Genomic DNA, 14252 nt, shown 5'->3' with positions numbered 1-14252 from the left:
GGCTCCATGTCTAGTTGGCAGCCGGTGTCAAGTGGAGTGCCCCAGGGGTCGGTCCTGGGGCCGGTTTTGTTCAATATCTTCATAAATGATCTGGAGGATGGTGTGGATTGCACTCTCAGCAAATTTGCGGATGATACTAAACTGGGAGGAGTGGTAGATACACTGGAGGGGAGGGATAGGATACAGAAGGACCTAGACAAATTGGAGGATTGGGCCAAAAGAAATCTGATGAGGTTCAATAAGGACAAGTGCAGGGTCCTGCACTTAGGACGGAAGAATCCAATGCACCGCTACAGACTAGGGACCGAATGGCTAGGCAGCAGTTCTGCGGAAAAGGACCTAGGGGTGACAGTGGACGAGAAGCTGGATATGAGTCAGCAGTGTGCCCTTGTTGCCAAAAAGGCCAATGGCATTTTGGGATGTATAAGTAGGGGCATAGCGAGCAGATCGAGGGACGTGATCGTTCCCCTCTATTCGACATTGGTGAGGCCTCATCTGGAGTACTGTGTCCAGTTTTGGGCCCCACACTACAAGAAGGATGTGGATAAATTGGAGAGAGTCCAGCGAAGGGCAACAAAAATGATTAGGGGTCTAGAACACATGACTTATGAGGAGAGGCTGAGGGAGCTGGGATTGTTTAGTCTGCAGAAGAGAAGAATGAGGGGGGATTTGATAGCTGCTTTCAACTACCTGAAAGCGGGTTCCAAAGAGGATGGCTCTAGACTGTTCTCAATGGTAGCAGATGACAGAACGAGGAGTAATGGTCTCAAGTTGCAGTGGGGGAGGTTTAGATTGGATATTAGGAAAAACTTTTTCACTAAGAGGGTGGTGAAACACTGGAATGCGTTACCTAGGGAGGTGGTAGAATCTCCTTCCTTAGAGGTTTTTAAGGTCAGGCTTGACAAAGCCCTGGCTGGGATGATTTAACTGGGACTTGGTCCTGCTTCGAGCAGGGGGTTGGACTAGATGACCTTCTGAGGTCCCTTCCAACCCTGATATTCTATGATTCTATGATTGATTCTATGACTGGTTCTGCTTTGAGCCCATAGGGTACATTCTGGCATTTTTTCAGGCTTTTCTCTGCCACCTTGAAGGCTAGAAACTTACGGGGAGGGGGGGGGGGGGTACAAGTGTGGGAGGGGCGAGAGCTGAGATTCTCATGTAATCCCATAACACCAGGAGCTGGGGCTTTCTGGAAAAAGACTTGTTATAAAACTGCAAGAATTGGTAAAAATATGGAAATGCTGAGTGTGGAAGTGACATTCCAATGACTGAGACAAGAGCTCCCTTTCCATTTGTGTGTGTTCATGTCAGGCAGAATTTTCATCCTAAAACACACACACACACACACAGAAATGATTGCCAGGAAGCTTCTCATTAAGAGTTCAAAACTCAGAAGCCAAACACCTGCTTCCCTCCCTCTCTCCTCCCGGAATATAGTGGTTTTTTTTAATCACATGCCTTTTAAGACAATTTATGATTGGTGGGAGGTTTCTCTCATGATTTTTGAACCCCTGAGTAGGACTGAGCCCAAATTTTTGAACTCTGTCCAGAAGTCGGCAGTACTGTGCTAGCCTCCCTTGCAGTTACTTCACAATGGCCAGGTTATTGGTGTGCAGAGACGACTGCCTGTCATGCTGCCCAATATTGTCTCATTATTTCCTTCTGTTCTCCCATCTGTTTATAACAACATGTTGCCTTATGCTTGGATTGTAAGATCCTTGGGGCAGGACTGTCTTTTTAATCTGTGTTTGTACAGCAGCTAGCACAACTGGGTCAAGGAGTGGGATTAACTTCTCGCTTCCTGGGGATAATTATACAGCTTGTTTGAGAACTCCTTATTCACTAAAAAAAGCTGACTACCTCAAGGGACAAATAAAGCATAGTTTATTGGTTAATTCAAAATCCTAGGCTTGTGGGGGACTTTACATACTGTTCATTTAGTAAACTCTGATTAAATAAAATCTGGATTATGAAGTAAATATCCCAATTGTGCAAATTGCAATTAGATTCTTTCATGCCAGAATGTAACTGCACTAAAAAGGTAGTATTATTCTGAAGTTAATTAGCAACGATAAGAAGAAGATCCAAATGAGGGGAAAGTGTGTGTAGGACATTACTAAAAAAGAAAACCCGGTATTGAAATCATGGAATATCTCACTTTCATGGTATCGTAATAACGATTATTGCCTATTTTAAGAAATTAAACCTACAGGGGTAAGCAGGTAAACCAGGTAAAACTCCATTTTCTACATTTTAAAGTTGTTTCGACTCTCATTCTCTATTTTTGTCTCCGTTTACATCATGTTCTGTGTTTCCACAGCAACAGATAATGTAATGCAGTACCAAAACCAACTAAAACATAAAAACCAAAAAACAACCATAACAACAAAACCCCCAAACAACAACAACAACAACAAAAATACCCACCCCCTCACCTGCCCACACACAGAAAGAGACTGAACTCCTTTTATTTTTATTTTATTTTATTTTTTGGTATATTTTTACAACCCAAAAAGTAAGCACCATACCTGAAGTTCTCAGAATGTTTAACAAAATATTTTTACCATAAATTAAAAAACACATCTTGGCCCAATAGATACCAGGGACTTGATTCTTCAAAATCAGAGTGGTAGTCCTTGAAATTTGTACAGAGTAAGATGACTGCAAAAGGTGTATTGCAGTAGACACTCAGACCCTAGCAAACAACTGAATCCCTGAACCCAACAAAAAATAACACACATCCCCCAAAGCCATCATCCACCAAAAGGGAAACAAGTAGTTTAGTCTTGTTCTGTAGGATGTCACGAACATCTCTGGCCAAATATTAAGATGAAGAGTATTCCATAGAGGCAGTCCATAAAAAGACGTATCACCAGGCTCTTGAAATGCTCATTGAGAACTATGAACCCAGCTGAAATCAGACTGGGTTCTAGTTCTACAAGGGACAGCAGCCAGAAACATGTCTATTAGCACTACATGGGGGACATTCCATTACCTCGCATCACTTAATGACTCCTCCTTTTGCTGCCTACCTAGCTGCCACCTTTAGCCTTAGACCAAAGAATAGCCCCTTCCAACCACTCCCTCACACATTAAAATTGTTGAACTTTTTTTTTTTGGGGGGGGGGAGAAGGAGGGGGGACAAGTTGTGGTCTGATACCTTTCTTCTGTCCTAGGGCAGGCTGCCCCCTCCTCAGGCCCTTCAGCAGTCCATTAGTAATGTTCCCTGCCCACCACCCCCACCACCTTGGCACCCATTATAACATCTAATATTCTGAGAGTGATTTTCAGTGCTGTCTTATACAAATGCCTGTCATAAATTCAAATTAACATTATCTTCCCTTATAAATCATTTTGATTAGAGCTGGTTGGAAATTCTGTTGAAAGGCTTTATTGGATGGGAAATGCAGTTTCCACCAAAAACAAACTTGTGGGAAAATTTTCATTTTGCCATTTGACCCCCATCACCCAAATTTCCATTGGGAAAATCTAAAATATTCCATTTTGGGTTTGGCCAACCTCACTTAAAAGATTTCAGTTTGTCAAACTGAATCAATTTTTTTATTTGCAGGTGAGTTCAACATTAATCTGAATCTGCCTAAACTGCTGCAGTCCCTCAACGGAGTTGTGGTTCTGGTGCCTCAAGCTCCCAATTTACTCCGTGAGCTGGGCTCTCTGTCTGGATTACATTTCTCATCCTGGTTTCCCTTGTGGATGAACTGCCACAGCACATCCTGGGAACTCTATCACAGCAGAACACCATGAGACAGAAAGTCTGAGCTGATCAGCTACCCCCAAAATCATGGGGATAACAAGGCACCCAAATGATAAGTCCCAGGAGGCACTAGGGCAGCTCTGGCAGACACAAGTTAATGTAAAATTTACCCAAAATGAAATATTTTAATTCAGGTCAATAAACTGAATTTTTTTGATATTTCTGAATCAATATTTTTTCCTGAGTTTCTATTCCACAAAATATGTCTGTATTTCTATTTTTAATATTTCAACTATTCATCTTGATTCAGGATTAAAAACACACATAAAAATATCAGGATTTGTTACAGGACAATTTCAAATTTATCACCAGCTCTAATTTTGATCTGTAGACAAAATGTAGTCAGTAGTAGAAAATTATTTCCCCCTCCCCTCACAAATGTTTTTGACAAAGACAACATTATTATTATCATCATCATCATCATCATCAATGGGGAGAGGTTAGTTGATAAACTGGAAGATTTTAAGAAAAGAGAAAATGTTTTTTATGAAAATTTCCATTTGATCAAAAAACTATTTTAAAAATGTGTTTAAATGGGAAAGTTTTGACCATCTCTGCAGAAAAGTTCTGTATAGACCCAATCCTGTGAGATGCTCAGGACTCTCAATTCCCATGGACTACAAACAGAATTCGAGGGCACTGAGCAATTTGCATGACCAAACCCTATATATTCTAAGTATTATTACACCAAATATGGAAGGACATCTGACACAATATTTGCTTACTTTCTTTGGCTTACATACACTGTACTGATTCCTGCACAAAGAATCTGCCCTCAAATAATCCTTATGCTGATCCATTTTTTCCCAATTTTTGGGACACATAAAATGAAAAGGGCAAATTCTTAAGCTTCATTAGTTTAGAGAAAAGCACCCTCTCCCCCCTACTTCTTAAACTACTGAAAATCTATCTATTCCTAAAATCATTCCAGCCTTAAGACCACATGCCACTTTATCTTTTGTGTTTGTTCACTGTAATGAACCATGCAATTAGATTGTAATCTCTAAAGTGAGGGAGTCTGTTCTTTGTTCAACATATTTTACCTACCGCAAAGTTGTGTGTGAAGTCTTACAGTATCAGGTAATTACTAACTACTAAAAATACATTATAAACATTTTCTTTTATATGTATAAAATAGTATTGTTCCTACTTCTGGCTCCAGGCATCTCTCTACAGATTCATTGACCTTAAGGCCAGACCTCCGACTGAGTAATTGAAGTCCTCACATTATGATTTAAAGCCTTCAGGTTACGGAGAATCCACCATTTGCACTAATTTAAACCTGCCCCATGCTGCAGAGGAAGACAACAAACATAAGGGTCTCTGTCAATCTGACAGGGGAAAATTCCTTCTCAATCCCAAATATGACAGTCAGTTTGACACTGAGCATTTCAGCAAGACCCAACAATCAGACACCAGGAAAGAATTCTCTGTAGTAACTCAGAGCCCTCCTCATTTAGTATCCCATCACCAGCCATTGGGGATATTTGCTACTAGCAGTTGCAGATCAGGTATATACCTTTCTAGGCTTCAAGACTTATCAAGCTTAGTCTTGAAGCCAGTTACCCCCACTGTTCCTCTTGAAAGCTGTTCCAGAACTTCACTCCTCTGATGGTTAGAAACCTTCATCAAATTTGAACCCCTAAACTTGTTGATGGCCGGTTTATATCCATTTGTTCTTGTGTCAACAAAAGTGCTTAGGTGTTAACCTAAATAATTCCTCTCCCTCCCTGGTATTTATCCCTCTGAATGTACTTATAGAGAACAATCATATCTCTCACAGCCTTTGTTCGGTTAGGCTAAACAAGCCAAGCTCTTTGAATGTCCTCTCATAAGGTAGGTTTTCCATTCCTCAGATCATCCTAGTAGCCTTTCTCTGCACTTGTTCCAATTTGAATTCATCTTTCCTAAACATGGTAAACCAGAATTGCACACAGAATACTCCAGATGAGGAGTGCTGTATTAGTGCCTTGTATAATGGTACTAACACTTCCCTGTCTCTACTGGAAATACCTCACCTCATTTAGAAATTATACACTAAAGCAGTGCAAATAGAATAAAATACACAAGATACACAGACTATACAGCAGTTATAATGTAATACTAATGATACACAGAGACCCTTCATACATACATGAAGCCTTACTACAATGCCATACTAAACCTCTTACAATGTAACATGCAAAACTTCTATACATATTGTGAAAAAGTTCCTCTTCTGCCTTGGTGGGTCCTGCGCTTTTTGATGGATTTGCTCACGACAGCCCTCAGTTTGGCCGCTTCTGCTAGATGCTCAAACCTGCCATTCACTCAGCTAACCTCATCACTGTCCAGCATGGGGGAAAGGGAGAACAATCTCCGCAGTCTCTGTTGTCCCACCTAGTGGGTTGGGGACATGCCCGAACCCTTTCCAAATTAGACCTTTCCGTCTGGTGTTGCTCACAGACCAGGTCAACTGCTCCAGTGTCCAATCAGGAGTTGGGCTGGATGTGGGGAACCCAGGCCCATCCTCTACACCAAGTTCCAGCCCAGGGCCCTGTGGATAGCAGCTGTCTACAATGTCCTCTGTATCAGCTGCGTGACAGCTATAACTCCCTGGGCTACTTCCCCCTGGCCTCCCCCCAGCACCTTCTTTATCCTCACTACAGGATCTTCCTCCTAAGCCTGATCACGCTTGTTCTCTTCAGTCCTCCAGCAGCATGCCTTCTCACTCCCTACTCCTTGCACGCCCTCCACTAACTGATGGGAGGTCCTTTTTAAACCAGGTGTCCTGATTAGTCTGCCTACCATAACTGATTCTAGCAGGTTCCTGATTGCTATAGCGCAGCCCCTGCTCTGGTCACTCAGGGAACAGAAAACTATTCATCCAGTGGCCAGTATATTTGCCTTCTACCAGACTCCTGTACCCAACTCACCTAAGTCTATCACAATATGCATAAGAGAACACTATAACATTATGCATCAGTGAAGCATCTACTATTTAACACTGACATCCTGTGAGTGCTGGCCAAAAGATCACAGAATGGGTAAGGTGGATTGCACTTGAACACAGGCACTGGTACTCCCTGTGTGGGTGGCAACTGATCAGCCAATCAGTCTTGCCTGTCACTTGAGCTGAAACTCCTCCTTTCCCCTCCCTTCAGGTATTTTGGAGTGAGCTGAGTCATACCTGATGAACTTTATTTCACCCCTATTTCTTATCTGTTATTGGTTGATTTGATCTGAGTCATAGAATCATAGAATATCAGGGTTGGAAGGAAACTCAGGAGGTCATCTAGTCCAACCCCTTGCTCAAAGCAAGACCAATCCCCTGCTAAATCATCCCAGCGAGGGCTTTGTCAATCCTGACCTTGAAAACCTCTAAGGAAGGAGATTCCACCACCTCCATAGGTTACCCATTCCAGTGCTTCACCACCCTCCTGTTAGGATATAGATATTCAGGCCTGTCGGTAAAGGCCAGTACTCGAAGAATTTAGGTGTATTCTTATCACTTGGCTAGTTAGAGGTATAAAAGAAAGAATCAAAATCACTGTCTGCCAGTGTAAGGTCCTTCTCTTACTGTGACAGTCTGAGGCCCTGCTCTTAGGCTAAGGCCTTTGGCTAAGCAGCAGAAGCAGCCATAAGCTGAGAAGCGAATGGTCACCTTCTCACGTTCCAAACTAGTCACATTGAAATAAGGTGCTATTGGGCTTTTAGGAATACAATCCTGTCCTGATAGTTCCTATCACCTCCAGAGAAAGGGAAGTGCCTAGAAGATGTAAAAGGAAACTTAGTTTGATAGCATCCTGTCTGGCAAGAACTCACTTATCAATAGCTGGGATGTGAAATCCTCACTTCTGTATTGTTTTTTCATTATAGTTCCCACTTTGCTATTGTTTGTCTGTATACTCTCTGTCTGGTTCTGTGATTGTTCCTGTCTGCTGTATAATTAATTTTGCTGGGTGTAAACTAATTAAGGTGGTGGGATATAATTGGTTACATAATCATGTTACAATATATTAGGATTGATTAGTTAAATTTCAGGAAAATGATTGGTTAGGGTATAGCTAAGCAGAACTCAAGTTTTACTATATAGTCTGCAGTCAACCAGAAAGTGAGTGGGTGGGAATGGGGGATGGGTGTGTGGGTGGGGGAAATGGGAACAGGGAATGGGGGTAAGGAAACTGGAATCATGTTTTGCTAAAGGGGGAAATGGGAACAGGGAATGGGAGTGGGGAAATTGGAATCATGTTTGGCTAAGGGCAGGGACACAGGTGTAAGGCTCTGTGGTGTCAAAGCTGGGAAGGGGGACACTAAGGAAGGAAACTGGAATCATGCTTGCTGGAAGTTCACCCCAATAAACATCAAATTGTTTGCACCTTTGGACTTCGGGTATTGTTGCTCTCTGTTCATGCGAGAAGGACCAGGGAAGTAAGTGGGTGAAGGAATAAGCCCCCTAACACCTCCCAGTGAAAACGTTTTTCCTGACATCCAACCTAACATCCAACCTAAACCTCCCCCACTGCAACTTGAGACCATTACTCCTTGTTCTCTCATCTGCTATCACTGAGAACAGTCCAGATCCATCCTCCTTGGAACCCCCCTTCAGGTAGTTGAAAGCAGCTGTCAAATCCCCCCTTCTTCTTCCCTTGTGCACACTAAACAATTCCAGTTCTCTCAGCCGCTCCTCATAAGTCATGTGATCCAGTCCCCTAATAATTTTTGTTGCCCTCTGCTGGACTCTTTCCAATTTTTCCACATCCTTCTTGTAGTGTGGGGCCCAAAATTGGATACAATACTCCAGATGAGGCCTCATCAATGCCGAATAGAGGGGAATGATCACGTCCCTGAATCTTTTGGCAATGCCCCTACTTATACAGCCAAAAATGCTGTTAGCCTTCTTGGCAACAAGGGCACACTGTTGACTCATATCCAGATTCTTGTCCACTGTAACCTTTTCTGCAGAACTGCTGCAGAGCCATTCGGTCCCTAGTCTGTAGCAATGCATGGGATTCTTCTGTCCTAAGTGCAGGAATCTGCACTTGTCCTTGTTGAACCTTATTAGATTTCTTTTGGCCCAATCCTCTAGTTTGTCTAGGTCCCTCTGTATCCTATTCCTACCCTCCAGTGTATCTACCACTACTCCCAGTTTAGTGTCATCTGCAAACTTGCTGAGGGTGCAGTCCACGCCATCCTCCAGATCATTAATGAAGATATTGAATAAAACCGGCTCCAGGACCGACCCCCTGGGCACTCCGCTTGAGTCCTCCATTTTGCATTTTCAGCTCTAAAGCCTTAATTCTAAAACTAACTACTGTTTCATGCAAGCTAAAGCACTATGGTACTGTCACCACCTTTGTTATTCTAACTGGGGGAGATAAATTTTTCAGGATGTTTCACTCCCTCTCCAGATGCCTGTCAGTAGCTCTATGCAGGTCTCTGTCCTGGGTGTTGCAAATTTGTACACAGTATCAGAGCAGCTTTAAAAAACAAACAAAATGCCTCTTGTATCAACCTCACATCTTGTGGAGAAGGAGTATTTGCTAACTGGCAACAGAGCAGAATATAGCCAGAAATCAACTTAGAAAGTCATTGAGAAGAGACAGCTGTTCCCTTTTTCTGTCCTGCCAAGGACATGAACAGCGTAGATGATTTTCTAAATGATTTTGTTCTCTGTAGGTAGAAAGCCAATGCCCAGCATATGTCCAAGGAATGGAGCCTCATTGATAGAATGTGTTTTGTTTTGTTTTGTTTTTTTGGGTGGGGGGAGGGGGAAATAACACGGATAAGTGTATTATCTGATTTAGGTTAAAGTTGAAGATTACCTTGGCAGGTGAATCTTGGGTGCAGCCTCAACGAAACATTATCCTCATGGAATATTGTGCATGGTGGCTCAGCCATATGGGCACCTACCATTCTACTGAAGTGATGTTCACTAGGAAGATGACTTTCACAGCTAAATGCATCAGTGAATGTGTCACTAGAGGTTGAAATAGGGACTCAATTAATGCCGATAGCACCAAGTTAACATTCCATGTTGGAGCAGGTTTATTTATGAGAGGGAAAGTTGAGACCCGACTCTTCAGAAAATGTACAGTCACTGGATGGGTGAAAATGGAGTGATTGTCAGTTGGATGATGAGAGGTGCTAATCACAAAGTGTACTCAGAGAGAGTTAAGGAAAGACTTGGGGTCTTCAGGCAAAAGGTAGTCTAAAATGGTAGGATTATCTAATCCTTCTGGGGGCATCTGGTGCTCTTGAGACCTAGATGAATATATCTTACATTTAGCTAAGTAACTCTTTCTGGTCAATTCCTAATGACTCCCGAAAACATCTTCTCTAGGTTCGATGCCCATCCAAATACTGGGCGTGAAATGGAGGGACCGTTAAATGTTGGAATGTCATCTTGTCCATGTTCTGTGTCAAGAGGTCTGGGAAGGATTGGATACTGATGGGTGGGAAGGCTTATAGCTGGGGAAACAAAACTGAGGATAATCACTGCCCTGTCCTGCTGGATATTCCTGAAAACTCAAGGTGAAAGTATTCTAGGAGGTGGGTGGAAGCATATTGTTACATGTCTTATTCACAAGTTTAGGAGGATATTGTTCCTGGTGTACTGCCCTTGATCCGCCATTGGAACAGCATATCTTGCATTTCCTGTTTTCTTGTGACACAAACAGGGCCCAGGATGGAGGTCCCCATTGTCTGAATGTGCTGTTTATCATAGAATCATGTAAGGGAAGGGAAGGAGGGGGTCTGTATGGACCATTGATGCCGCATTGCACGCTCCTTCAGATGCTCCTTATGTCTACAATCCGGTGCTTGCTAGGTTCAGTTGGGAAAGGGGAGACAGATTCTGCACTTGATGAAAATATGTGCTTCTCTGAGGCAGTATAGGCACCTCTGGTTGTTGGTTGTTGCTGACCAGAAAGGACCTAGGCATAAGATACAATTTTTGAAGCCTGAAATCCTGGTAGGGGACCTGGAAGGGGTTGTGAATTGTAGCTAACTAAACTAGACTAAATTAAGCTAACTAAACTAGTCTCTATACTATACTTCAACTTCTAATCTGTAAATATTGTAAACATATTTAGAGATTAGAAGTTGAAGTTTCGGCTCCATGGACACTGAAGAGGTTCTGTCACAGACCATGTAGATGTAGAAAGGAACTGGAGAAGTGGTCAGTCCACAACACCCCTGATACCGTAGGTTCAGAGAAGGAGGGAAGGAAGAGTGCAGGTATGGATTAAAGGGCATTGTTAGCAAAAATCTTCCAGTATCACATTATGAATCACATGTACACCTGCAGTGGAAACCAGCACTGGAACCAGCACTGGAAGAAGACTAGCTATTTTAGTTCAAAGATCTTGCTGTACTTTCCAAAGTTACTTAAGAATTATTACTCGCATTTTACAAATTGGGAAGAGGGGTAGTTAGGTTGAGAGTCTTGCATAAGCTCACATAAGGAGATAGTGGCAGAGTCAGGAATGAAACACAGAACCTGACTGGAACACAAAAGTCCCTTTACACCACTTCATTGTAAGGGGATGTTAAGTGGGTGTAAATAATTGCAAATGAGAGTCAGGTTTGGAACACTAGACAAAACTCCTCTACTTAGATGCAACATTCTTTACATAAATAACTGGGTTGTGACACATAAATTATCTCAGTATAATGCACAAAATAATAAAAGAGCAATTGGAAATCTGATGGTATAAATACATACAATATAATTTAATAACCCTTCTCCATTTCTATGATGTTGTATTTGTACCAACATTTTAAAATCAATAATTTTCTATCACACAACACTAATATTTTTAAAGGCAAAGCATTCTTTTTCCAATTTTTCCTATTTTACCTTGTGGAACAAATCAGTAATTAGATATGCATAAGTGTCAACAAGAAAAACAAAGAAGATATTTTTAACCATGTTTTTGCTGGACACATAGTATGTTGCATAGAGAACAGAAATGATCAAATTTGGTGTCCCCTATAATCATTTGCCAACTTGGCATAGTGGATCCTCCCTCTCACTTGGAAGGGGCCTTTAGTTTTGGGCAGGCCTAATCATGCCCATCCCAGTACCCACAATAAATACACAATATACTCAAATCCTGAGAAAAAGGTTAAATGTGGTGTTAAAAATAGTATAATCCAAAACAGATCAATCATTAAAAAGGAATCAGGATTCAACATTCTAACCTTTATAATGTCAAAGGAAACCCATTAGTAAATCCTTTTTTGCATATGTGGAAAAACCTATACAAACTTTGTAACCTTAAACCAGTTTTCCTTAAACTGAGCCCATTTTTTTAACCCAGCTTGCTGCATAGAGCTATGTGAGATCTACAAAATAAGCCAATTTTGAACAAAATGTGTTCAGTTGTGTTTGAGTTATGCATGTGCAAAATTTGAGATCAGAACATGATGGAAACTCATATGCAAAACTCAAAGATGGCTGAATGCATTTTACTGAAACTTTCAAAACATAAATGTGTGGAATAGACCAAAAATAAAAGTTTAAGACCAAAAGGAATGTATTTGAAAATTTAGGAACAATTAAAGATTAAATTTACAATGGAAGTTGTATTTCAATCTAAATTATTTGTATAGTGATAATGATGAGAGGCCCATATCAGTTCTTAGGGTCTCATTGCACTTGGTCTCCCAGTCTAAATATATTATAATTTCCAAACATGATGAGACACAATACGTGGATATAATAAGCAGACAGGGGAGCACAAGGTAACACTAAGAGGACAATGATTATTGCATTAAGCAATCGTTGAATTATAAACTATATTGAGCTAAAGTTTCTATGATGGGGCTCAGCCACCCAAAGTGCAGCTTTCTCTGGGGTGGAGTGTGGCAGCTATTATAAAAGCACCAGCACACAGAAATTAAGGAGAGGAATATATGTGTGTTTAATTGTAAGTGACAGGATCTATGACCTTAGAACACATAAAACAACCCACACTTGGGTTGGATGGGTGGTCTTGTAGTTGTGGTGCTGGATTAGCACTTAGTTAGAGCTGAGTTCAATTCCTAGACCTCCACAGATGCAGTGACCTGGGGTGAGTCACTTTGGTGTAGAAAAAGATCATTCCCTTTTGCAGAGGATTTGGATAGTTTGTAATCTGGTTCCCGCACCCTCAATTTGGAATGAAAACCAAAAATTTAGAAATTCTCCATGAATTTGCTCCATTGCTCTGGAGCAGTCTTCATAGAAGGCTACCAAGGAGCAGGGTAAGAGACCTGGTGGAAAGCCAGGCAGGAGCCCAACAGAAACCTGCCTGCCAGGATTCTGTCAGACATTCATTGAAATTGAACCATCTCTGCAAAATGTTTTGCTCTTGACAACTTCTCAAACTTCTTTTGGTGGAATTTTTCTGCCCAGCTCTATTTAGCCCCCGGTTCATCAGTGCACATAAGCACATGCTCAAGTCCTGTTGAAGTCAATAAACCAGGCCTTCATCTCTCTGTATCTTAGTTCCCTGTCTTTAAAATGGGGATAACATACTTCTGTATATCATGAGGTGTTGTAAGCAGAAATTAATTAATGTAAGTGAGGTGCTGAGGTACTATGGTGACCACATAAGATCTAGACAGAGTCAGTGCACATATAGGGAACCTGCATTCTTGGATCCAAGATTGGGATGTGCTCAGGGGAAAGTTCCACTGTGAAAGTGTCTCCATAGGGTCAGGTCTATTTGACCATCAGTGGAGGGGAAAGTCCCAGAAATGGTCCTCACACAGAAATAACATTCTCCTACTACCTGAGAAGGGGAGGGTGTAACGGGGTCCCCGGGGTGTAACCTGGACTGTGGGACTGCTGAGCCCTCCAAACGCAACAACCTGGGCTGACTCTTATACTGTGATGCTAATGTCAAGCTACACATCTCTGACAGGCACTGCACTTATACAGCCTTCCACAGGCAAGGATACACCCAATATAGTTACATGAATGATCTCCCTGCCACTCATGAACCATCAACAGAGAGGCTCCGATCAATTCCCCCCAGCTCTCCAGCCTTTCATCCCAGAAATATACTGTCTTGCACTGATCAAGGTTCCCTTGGACAGTGCAAACTCATTAATAAGTTCACCACTTCTTCACAGGAAAGTGGACATGCACCAGCCTTTGAAACCGGAGCTGAGATTCCCTTAGCACTTCAACCAAAATCACACTGTTTTAGGTAAAATGTAAAACAGGTTTATTAACTACAGAAAGATAGATGTTAAGTGAATGTAAGTAGCAGGCACAGAAATCAAAGTTGATTACCTAAGAAATAAAATAATTTTGCAGTCCAAATTCTAATTTAAACAGACTGAGCAAGATTTGGATCAAGCAATGTTTCACCCTAACAGATGGTACAAGCAGCTTACAGTTTCTCAATATACAGACCGGACCACTTTCCAGCCTGGAACCAGTCTTCCCCAGTTCAAAGTCCTTGTCTTCCAGATGTAATTCCAGTTGTTGAGATGGAGTGGG

Source organism: Chelonia mydas, chromosome 1, assembly GCF_015237465.2.
Source record: "Chelonia mydas isolate rCheMyd1 chromosome 1, rCheMyd1.pri.v2, whole genome shotgun sequence".
NCBI classification, from domain to species: Eukaryota; Metazoa; Chordata; order Testudines; family Cheloniidae; genus Chelonia; species Chelonia mydas.
The sequence above is the reverse complement of the archived record's forward strand: the minus strand, read 5'-3'. Positions refer to the sequence as shown.